This window comes from Danio aesculapii, chromosome 4 (genome assembly GCF_903798145.1).
Source record: "Danio aesculapii chromosome 4, fDanAes4.1, whole genome shotgun sequence".
NCBI lineage: Eukaryota > Metazoa > Chordata > Actinopteri > Cypriniformes > Danionidae > Danio > Danio aesculapii.
This window is the reverse complement of record NC_079438.1, coordinates 31,945,405-31,956,952: the sequence shown is the minus strand read 5'-3', so window position 1 is coordinate 31,956,952 and position 11,548 is coordinate 31,945,405. Positions and strand designations below refer to the sequence as shown.

Sequence of the window (11,548 nt, the reverse complement as noted above, 5' to 3'; positions counted from 1 at the left end):
AGTCCAATCTAATGGTAATAAAAGCATTGGTTTTTTAAAAAAAATTTCTAGATAGAATCGATTTAATTCCACTGCATAACAGTGAAAAGACAGACCATGTTTTCTAAAAATAGAGCCCAGAGGAAGTATCTATAACGAGAAAAGAATAGGGGCTAAAATAGATCTCTGGGGAACACCACATGACAAATGAGCTGCCTCAGATGAATGTTTTCCAATAGAAACTGATTGGACAGATAGAATTTAAACCAATCCAGGGCACTTCCTTTTATCCCTAAACAATGCTCTAAGCTGGCCAACAAGATGGCATGGTCTACTGTGTCAAATGCAGTGCTCAGACCTAAAAGCACAACCACCGCACAGTCCCCAGCATCACCAGTAAGCAAAATATCATTTAAAAGCTTAACAAGTAAAAATCTGAACAACATTTTAATTGAAAAAGCAAGTTGACGTGTTTGTATTTGGAAGTGATGTCACTCACAGACAACGTAGTTAAAAGGTGCGTTCGACATGGGCTGTTTCTCAATTCCAAGAATGCTGAGAACGGACTCGTGTTCTTGTGGAGACCGTTCTTGTCAAGTTATCTCAGAAAAATCAACTCAGGAGACCTTTAATTTTATAAGAAATTTTATACAAATTTCATCAAATAAACACCCTTTATGTGTTTATGCCTTTATAGAGATTTTCTTGGTAAGGTTTACTTTCACAGTCTCATTTAGGGAATGTCTCTTCTGAGACACAAGTTATATCTCTGAACTCTAAAAACCCAAAATAAAATGCTGCGCTTTCCTTTATTTAGCCACAATGACTTCTGGGACTTCTCAAGCGAGTTTTGTGCTCAAGTCTGCATCAACCAAGCAGCAACCTCCCGCTCTCCCTCGGGAAGCCAATACGAAAGTAACTAAAACTGCAATTCATCGACTCGCTTTTGGGGGCTGGCTTCAGGAAATCCAAATGTTTTCTGACTGCAATGGTAAATTGGCCAATTTTACAGCTGATAAAAACATGTTTACAGACTGGTACAAAAGGTGGTTTTGGTGTATATAGCTAATATTATGACAACTGTGAGGGGGTGAATTTTGTTAACTCATCCGTTTCATTTTTATTAAGTTTTATTAAGTCTGCATAAATAAGGGAATGGCCACTTGAGTGACAGCTAGGTTTCTAAGCAGGGCTGTCTTGTCACCTCAGCTGATTCCGGCTGATTAGCCGCTGAACTCAGCAAAAACATTTTTGTGTTGTTTTATGTGCCTTTACACAGTCAATTGCCTTTTGGAATTATTTCCTATAATTATCAGATAATAAAATATTTATAAGACTGAATATCCTACCACAACTATGCTGATGACACTCAGATCTACTTAGCCTTACTACCTAATGACTTCAGCCCCATTGACACCCTCTGCCAATTCATTGATGAAACTAGCAGTTGGATGTGCCAAAACTTTCTTCAGTTAAACGAAGATAAAACTGAAGCCATTGCATTCAAGAACAGAGATGAGGTTCTCAAGGTGAATGCGTACATTGGCTCTAAGGGTTAAAAAACAAAAAAACAAAAAACAAAAAAAAAGTCAAAAATTCTCGAGTCAGATCTGAATTTTAATAGTCAATAGTTATTGTCAAGTAAATCAGTATACTACCATTGCAAGAATTAGATGCTTTGTTTCCAGCGAGGACTTAGAGAAACTTTTTCATGCTATTATCACCACCAGGGTGGATTACTGAACTGGACTTCCCAAAAAGACAGTCACACAGTTGCAGCTCATCCAGAACACTGCGGCCAGGTTTCTGACCAGAAGCAGAAAATCAGAGCACATCACACCTGTCCTCAGGACATTACACTGGCTCCCAGTTACACTCAGAATAGATTTTAAAGTATTACTACTTGTCTATAAATCACTAAATGCCCTAGGATTTCAATACATTACAGATTTGCTCACTGAATACAAACCTAACAGATCACTCAGATCTTTAGAATCAAGTAAATTAGAAATTCCAAATGTTGAGTCAAAGCAGGGTGAATCGGCCTTCAGCTACCACACTCCCCACTGCTGGAATCAGCTTCCAGAAATTATCAGATGTGCTCCAACTTTAGGCACATTCAAATCAAGACTGAAAACACATCTGTTTAGCTGTGCCTTTACTGAATGAGCACTGTGCTATGTCCGACAGATGGCACTATTATGTCTTTGTTTTCTTTTTCATTCTTTTATATCCTGTTTTAACATTTTAATCTGTTTTTATTTGTTTTAATCACTTCTTAATTCTTTTAATCATTTTTATTGTCTTGTCTTTTATTCTGGTTTATGTAAAACACTTTAAATTACAATTGTGCATGAAATGTGCTATATAAATAAACTTGCCTTTACAGTTACTTGCCTTTTGGGATTATTTCGTAAAATTTGCAGCTAATATGGCATGCTGTGTACACTTAATTGTGCTCACAAACCATTCAACTGTCCTCCTTTACCCAGGTGAGTGAAATTCTTATTCTTGAACAGTCACATGAAATGTTGTCATACAGCATTATACATGGGATTTCATGAATAGCCATGTAATTGAACACTTTAAATTATGTGAAATATTAATAATTTAGTACTCAAAGATGTGATGAGCCAGAGGCTGAAACTAGTGTGATAGACCTATGTTCTACAGTTTACCCACAGGAAAAGGTGATGAACCCAATTGCCAGGGCACAAGGTTTAGTTAAATTAAAAAAAAAAAAAAAGATGTTTATTCAGCACGCCCAACATCAAAAAAGCAGCCAACTACAGCCAAGCAAGTAACAAACAAATTCTCCACGGAGCGAAGTGTACTTTAGCCAAAAATACGAAAGAAAGAAAGAAAGAAAGAAAGAAACTTACCGAAAAGACAAGAGCACATCCAACTCAAAAACCAAATGACACATGGAGACAAGAGGGTAGAATAAATAGTCTAGAATAGAAGTCTGGCGACATCATGTGGAGAAAAAGAAAAACAAACATTTTCTCAGAATATGACATAAGTGGCAGTGTTTTTATTATTTTTTTAATAGTTTTCATTTTATTTTTTTATCTTTATTTTATTATCTTCGATTGCACTCAGGAGAGTACATTTGTTTATGCAGTGGTGAAGACCAAGCTGCAGATCTAAAGGTTTTTTATATATATTTTTTATTTAACATGTAAATATAGTACACACATAGTAGAAGTCTTTCAAAAGTTTGGGATCAACAAGAATTGTATTTTTGTTTATAGAAGGATGCATTTAACTCTTTCAAAATACAGAATGAAAAACAGTGATATTGTGAAATATTATTGAAAGTTAAAATATTTTTTTATTAAGGTTTCTTATTAACTAAAAACTGGTTTGATTAGACTGTTTCCAACAATGATAATAAATCAGCATTTACGATTAACGATTATGTGACACTTAAGACAAGTGTAGTAGACTAAGTACAGTTTCAGCAGTTCCTGTTGTTGACCGCTAGAGGTCTCAGTTGTTTTGAGAAACCACCTGTTGGGCGGAAGGAAGGTGTGTGTGTGTACTGCTGTGCAGAGATGGTGTTTGTCTACATGTATGACTCGCAGTTGTGAGTAAAAGTGACCTTCACACAGTCCTGTCTTCAGTGTGATTCTTCATGCCAAGTTACTACATTTTGGCGACAAGGATAAAACTGGTAATCGCGTGACAGACTGTTTTACATGAGAGAGTGATAGAGAAAAGAAAAATTACAACTATGAGACAGTAGCAGAATTTAATGAGAAAACACAGTCATGGGAAGAGTATTGTGAAATTCTGGACAATTTCATTGAAGCAAATAGCATTGAAGATGCTGAGAAGCAAAGAGATTTTCTTCTGAGTGTGGTGGGTGCCAAAACTTATTGTTTAATTCGTAATTTGTTCAGCCTTGACAAACCTAAATCTAAATCCAATGCTCAGTTGGTGGACTTGTTAAAGAACCATTTCAACCCAAAGCCGAGTGAGATAGTTCAGCATTTCAAATTGGACTCGTGATCAAGGAGGGACTTTTTTGGCAGAGCTGCCTTGCTGACTTTGTTGCACATTTCGCGGCCTTGTAGAAGTAAAGAAAAAACGGCCAGTAGAGGGAGAGGAAGTAGAGATAAAACTAGCTCCATTCAAAAGTATTGTGCATATAAAGTAGCAGAAAGTGACAGCGATGATTCTGTGGACACATTCACACTGGGTTGCATCAAGGAATACATAAAGAATGTGAACAGTCAAAATCTAGCTAAAGTACAGCCATATACAGTTGACATGCAAATGGGTGGGCACACAGTGAAGCTAGAAATAGACACTGGATGTAGTCTTACGATCTTGAATGAGGAGACATTCAAGATACTGAGAAAAAGTGGGAAAAGCACAAAAATAAACAGCACTGGAATTAAGTTGAAAACGTATACAGGGCAGCCAATTGAAGTGAAAGGCACCAGCCAGGTTACAGTGGAGTATCAAAAGCAAATAAAAAGACTCCCTGTTGTTGTAGTGGCTGGCAATGGTCCGAACCTGCTGGGTAGGGGCTGGCTATCAGAATTAAAATTATCGTGGGATCAGATAAAGCAGGACAGACAAGTTTTGCAGATTCAGACTGAATGATGATTTTTTGCAGAAGGTGCTGGTGAAATACAGAGACGTTTTTAAAGAGGAACTAGGGGCATTGAGAGGAGTTCAAGCAAAAATTCACGTTTCTCCAGAGGCATTGCCTAGATTTTTTCGCTCCAGATCAGTGCCCTATGCAATGCGTACAAAAGTCGTTGAGGAGTTAATTAGTTTACAAAAAGAAAATGTAATCCGTCCTGTACTCAGTACTCTGAGTGGGCTGCACCAGTAGTTCCGATTCTGAAAACTGATAGCTCCATAAGACTCTGTGGTGACAATAAGTTGACCGTAAATCGAGCAGCATCCTTGGAGCAGTACCCCATACATCGTCTGGAAGATCTGTGCAGCACATTGTCAGGATGCAAAAAGTTCTCCAAATTGGAACTGAGTCATGCCTACCAGCAGGTGATGGTTGACGAGGGGTCTCAGAAGTTTTTGACAATAAGCGAGGTCTATTTACGTATCAGCGGTTACATTTTGAAGTGGCTTCTGCTCCTGCTATTTTTTCAAATGATAATGGAAGGGTTGGTACAGGGAATCCCCAAAGTAGCCGTTTATCTGGATGACATCTTGATAACAGGCATGGACACAGCAGACCACTTACAAAACCTGGGGACAGTGCTGCAAAGACGGGCAGAGTCAGGGTTGAGACTCAAAAGAGGGAAGTGCATGTTCTTGCAAGATGATGTGGAGTATCTTGGACATAGAGTGAACAAGCATGGCCTTCAGCCGGTTGAAAGTAAAGTGAAGGCTATAGTTGAGGCCCCATCTCCATCTAGTGTGTCAGAATTGAAGGCCTACTTGGGGTTAGTAAACTATTACGGTAAATTTCTCCCAAATCTAGCAACTTGCCTGTCCCCACTATATGAGCTATTGAAAAAAGGGAAGTGCTGGGAGTGGACAGCAGAACAGGAAGAGGCTTTTCAGCATTCTAAGAAGCTTCTACAATCTGTGGGCATTCTGGTACATTTTTCCGCAGATAAAGAACTGGTATTGGCTTGTGATTGGACAGATTAGCAGATGGAAGTGAATGACCCATAAGTTTCATGTCACGCAGGCTGTCAGGGGCAGAGAAAAGATACTCACAGCTGGATAAAGAGGGGCTTGCAGTAGTTTTTGAAAACCTAAATTCCACAAATATCTGTGTGGGAGGTCCTTTTCCATCTGCACAGATCACAAACCACTGATTTCACTCTTTAATGAGAAGAAACCCATTCCTCAGATGGGCTCACCGCGAGTACAAAGGTGGGCCATGCTTCTGAGTGCCTATGATTGTACCATAGTTTTCAAGCCTGGCAAAACGAATGTTTGTGCCGCTGCTTTAAGCAGGCTAGTCATCAAGGATGATGAGACAGGGGAGAAGAATTCGGAACAGCTACTCATGCTAAGTGTAAGGGATGGCTGTGTAGTATGGGGAGCGAGAGCTGTTGTTCCCACACAGGGACGGGAAATATTGTTAAAACTACTCCACCAGACACACAGGCATTTAAAAAATGAAGGGATTAGCCAGATCTTATTTCTGGTGGCCCAATATGGAAAAAGATGTGGAAAGAGAGGCTCAGTTATGTGAAGTGTGTCAACAGTGCAGGAAGGCACCTGCTATGGCCCCTTTACATCCATGGGAGTGGCCAACAACTCCCTGGTCCAGAATCGAAGTTGAGTAAGCTGGTCCATTTCAGGGAAAGATGTTTCTGATTGTTGTGGACTCTCATTCAAAGTGGATGGATGTTTACCTTCATTCATGAAAAAGAATGGAATCCAGCACATCAGAACAGCCCCCTTCCACCCTTCCTCGAATGGCTTAGCGGAAAGAGCTGTGCAGACTTTCAAAAAAAGAAAATGCAAGGAGAAACTTTGGTAGCAAGAGTGAGTAGGTTTCTGTTTAATTATAGGATTACTCCGCAAACCACGACTGGATTGGCTCCTTCTGAAATGATGATGTCCAGGCGATTAAGATCAACTTTTTATTTACTTTTAACGGACCTGGCAACGAAAGTACAAAAGAAACAGTTGAAACAGAAAAAAAGAGCATGACAACAGCATAGACCTGCGGACCTTTTCAGAGGGTGATGCTGTGTATGTGAGAAATTATGGCTACGGACCAAAGTGGGTTCCGGCTGTGGTTGAGAAGTGCACAGGCCCGCTGTCTTATACTCTCTTGACAGGATTGAGACAGACATGGAGAAGACGAAGATGTTGATCAGCTTTTCAAGGACCTATATACACTTTTCCCAAGTCCAAAGTCCTTTAAGATTTACCAGTCATCAAAAAAAAGAATTATGACTTCAGTTAGCAGTGTTACCAGTTGAGTCAGCTGGATGGAACGAGCTGTCGCTGGCGTCACAGGAAGAGCCAGAGGCTGCGGCTGAACAGTTACCAAAAGCAGAAAGGCACATAAGGAAGACAGCCAGAGAAAAACACAAATCAGGTTATCTGAAAGACTTAGAAAAATCAGTGTTGTAGGGTACAATACAAGGTACACTTTCTTTTTCTTTTCATTTTTGTTATGTTTGACTTTTAATGGGGGAGAAGTGTAGTAGACTTAAGTACAGTTCTAGCAGTTCCTGTTGTCGACCACTAGAGGTCGCAGTTGTTTTAAGAAACCACCTGTTGGATGAAAGGAAGGTGTGTGGACTGCTGTGCAGAAACGGTGTTCGTCTTCATGTATGACTCGCAGTTGTGAGTAAAAGCGACCATACCGCAGTCCTGTCTTCAGATGAAATTCAGCTTTTCCATTGCAGAAATAAATGATCTATTTACATTAAAATATAGGCATTACTTTTAATTCCATTAACATTTCACAATAATGCAGTTTTCTGTATTTTAATTAAAGTGAATGCAGCCTTGATGAGCAAAACACCCAATGATAATAATAATCTCAAATGTTTGAACCGCATTGAAAGATTTATTCAATATTATTATTATTATTATTATTATTATAAACTTGGCTCACTGTAATTTGTCTAAATTTGGGCACATCTCAGTTAAAATGCTTATGGGTGAACCCTCACATAGTGAACATTCACAACAAATTTAGAAGATGAGAAGACAATAAGTGAGAGACTGGAGCTGCTAGTCCTTAATGAAAAATTATGCTTTTAAAGGGCAATGCTTTTAAATGGGCCCTCTAGTGTTTCTTACAGATGACTCAAAGGCAGAAAAGGGAGCTATAGCACAGGTCTTTCCTCAAGCCACACAACTGCTCTGCATATTTCATCTTCTGCAAGCTGTGTGATGGTGGTTGTGGAACAATTCAATTCATCTTAATTTCTATAGCGCTGTTACAATGTAGATTGTGTAAAGGTAGCTTAACATAGAAGATTATAGTAAACTGAAACTTTGTCAGTCCAGTTTTCAGAGTTTAAGTTTAGTATAGTTTAGTTCAGTGTAGGTTAATTTTTACTGCTGAGAGTCAAAACACTGAAGAGCAAATCCATTGATGAGCAGCTCCATAAGTCCCGAACCATGCAAACCAGTGGCGAACAAAGAACCCAAAGTTGAGGTGAAGGACAGACAGACACTTTTCAGCATAGTAAAAGACATGCTTTATGACAGTGAAATGAGTACAGTTGAATTACTCTATAAGCAAGCCCTTGAAAACCCTTTGACCACAAGGTAGAGAAAATAGTTGGCAGGTATAGATAGCTTGTTGATATTTTCGTGTGTTTTTTTTATGCATGTTTCATGTTTTTCTGATATATTCATCTAGAAGATTTAATTTTATTTAGAAATTAGTTTCTTTTGTAATTATATTACAGTTACAGTAAGTCTCTGACCTATCTACAGAGTCTTGACGAGCCTCAGTTGACGTGAGAGTTGGGTTTTCAGCTACCGGAAGGACCTGCCAACATGTGGAAACCAAACAAATAACTATGTGGAAGCTGCAATGCATGTGTTAAAATACAAAATAATTCAGAGGATGAAAGCATTTAATCAGTCTTAATTGTTCAAGTAGTTTATCACTCGATTATATATGTACTATCTATGATGCACGTGTGACAGATGTTGCAATTGGCCATTGGGAGGCATTACACCAGTCAAGGTTCTTTGATACAAAAAGCAATATCACTATCATTTATAAAATGTTAGTTCTAATCGAAGATGACTGTTTCTCAATGTTCATATTTATCTTGCATTGTGTGTTTTAATACTGTCATCAGCAACTCCAAATGAATTGTAAATAAAAAGGAAACATGAAAAATCTAAAGATCTGTCTTTTTTAAAGTGATAGACTTAGAGAAAACCTGCAGTACTTTAAATTGGTATATTAAAATTTCAACATTGGCAATGAACTAATAGCATTAATTGTTTATATTAATTTTCACCAAAACATTCAATAAAATATACATTTCTAAAATAATATGTAACCAAATTTTGTAATGGTTTTAACGACTGTGAAGCAATATATCATTTGTTGAGCTGTCCCTTTATATAAAAATGTACAAAGATGGTTAGAATTTCAATTCTCACAAAGATGCATTTTGTGTCCTAGTGTCTTTATGAGTTTATTTTTGAAAGCAAGTCTGCAAGGACTGTCTTTGTGAGCATGGTTGTGAATGCTGTGCATTCCTACATTTGTTAGGGTATTTTTTAGGCTAATACTATGGCGAAAATAAATTTTGTGTGAGATCTTCCACATCAGGGCAAACATATACAGTGGACATGGAGTTAGAGCCCTCCACAACAGCTGAAATAAGGGCTGAGTTGCTAAAAATAACAAAAGGTAAACTTTTTTTGCATCATAGGTTGTCACACACTGACCGATGTGTTTTTTTATTACTACATTCCATAGATATTTGATGTGCTTAACATTTTAATTATACAAATTATATGTGCTGTTCATCACCTTCACAGCCTCAGTTTCTCTTGAGTTTTTAAATTCTCTATGGGAAAATATTCCAATACCATGTACATTAGCTGAAGATAAGAAAGTTCAAGTGGGACTTAGAACCTTTACTATGCATGCTTAATTCTCACAAAAAGTATACATTACAGTTGTACAAAATTGTTATAGGCATGCTTCTCCGGCAAGTAACCTACTACTGATCATCAGTACCATCTCAGTGCTCTAAATGACGGTTGGTATAAAGAGAGGCATGGTGCTTTTTATAGGTTATTTGTTTATTTCTAATGGTAGCACATTGAACAGAAATCCTCATGTAACATTTAATTTTTTCTGTGCGTATAACATTAGAGTTGCATCAGCTGGACACGTCTTCTAGCAATTGCATGAAACAACTCATATTTAAAAAGACTCCTTCTCAAAACAACCCTGTGTGCAGGGTAATATAGAGGGAGGTGAGTCCATGAAGCCTGAATGTTTATTTTAGCCCAAGCAATCAGGTTTTTCTTGGTTGATTATTTGTTGGTTGCTGGTAGAGATTTACTTGCTTTATTTTTTGCATTTAACTGTCTTTTTGCTTTGACTGTTTCTATATTTAATTTTATTATTATTTGTATTTTGGGCCCTGCAGAAAATGCTTAATAATTTCCTGTGTATTTAACTGTAGAAACCTAAAAATAGTTCACTATCTGAAGAACATTTACGTAAGTGCTACCAAGTTCACAGATTACTTATATAAAGTAAATAAAGGTAAAAATATATTAATAATAGTAATAATAAAATAATAATAATAAAAATATAACTAACAACCAAAATCTACTTGGTAGTTAAAGGCATGCAGTGGGGTGTTAAGGCAGACATTTTTGTCTCAACATTTCTGTCACATAATTTAGTTTCAGTTAACACACCTCAGTATTGTTTCAAGTATATGTTGCAAGAATTTTTTGAATTTACTTGTTTCTAAGGGAGTTAACTTGTTAACAAAGGTTCGGCAGCAGAACCACACCTCACGTTGTCTTCTTAACCAATCACCTACTCCTTAAAAACATATATAAGGCAAACCAGCCCTCTAGCACTCTTCTTCTAGTTCTCTCGAACACACCCTCCCTCCCTCTATTTCCTCAGTTCCCATTAACAATCCTATAACCCACTCTTCACTCCTAGGTTGAATCGGGGGGTCCAATCACTTTAACAAAATATTACAGAGATGGTACCCCCACTCTGAGTCTCTGGGCATCATTGTTGGACGCTTGATCAACCTACCTGCCAGTTCACTGTTTATCCTCTTACTTCACCTTCATCCCACCGTTCCCTTATCATCCCGTTCATCCCTACAATAAAGTCTAGCTTAAAGTGTGGGATTGTCTATGCTGGTGAATTGTTTGTTTAAACAGCATCTACACCTCGGTCTCCAGTTAAACGAATGCTAACAGTAACGTCTTAACTGCAATGGCCAAGCAGTTTCAAAAAATGCTGCAGAACCCGGCCCAACTGATCTCTGCATTTTACAGTTTTGGTAAAGGAGTGTCTGCATCTAAACGAGAAGCTGCATTAAGACGAGCCGCTAGAACACTGGGTCCTATTATTGGCTGTCAGTCCACTGCAGTGGCCTGAAGAACTACCAAGAATGATCCTGGACAGCATTTTATATCAGTTATGGTTCAGACCATGACTACAACAAATCTGCTGGGAAACATGGGAAAAGGACTGTTAGGGTTTGCCCCAGATTGTCAATGACGTCGAATGTCAATGTGTGGCAATGAATAACTCACATCAACCTTAAAAATGAGCAAATTGCTAAATGATATTGATTGGTTTAGATATTTTTGTGTGTGTGGGTGGGTGGGGGTATAGGATGGTGTTAATTTGTTTATACTTTATTTGTAAAAGCTGTAGTAGATGAGTTAATGATACCACAATTATCAGCTAGAGTTTATTGCTTGACCTGACCTCTTTGTGGCCCTTGAGAGAACAAGGACCGCATACATCTTTTTTTGAACATTTAAAATTTAAATGTTTTTCTGTTGTGAAAGGTGGTGACAACTAGGGGGAAGTTCCATATTCAGCTTTTATTTAAAGAAAAGGAGCAAACAGTTAGATAAGACGGAC

The 11,548-nt window shown here is 37.9% G+C and overlaps 1 pseudogene; it reads left to right on the top strand.

Moving 5' to 3' along the window:
• Positions 1 to 3,555: 3,555 nt before the first annotated feature.
• LOC130223510 (uncharacterized protein K02A2.6-like) lies at positions 3,556 to 6,796 on the top strand (annotated as a pseudogene).
• The last annotated feature ends 4,752 nt before the right edge of the window (positions 6,797 to 11,548 follow it).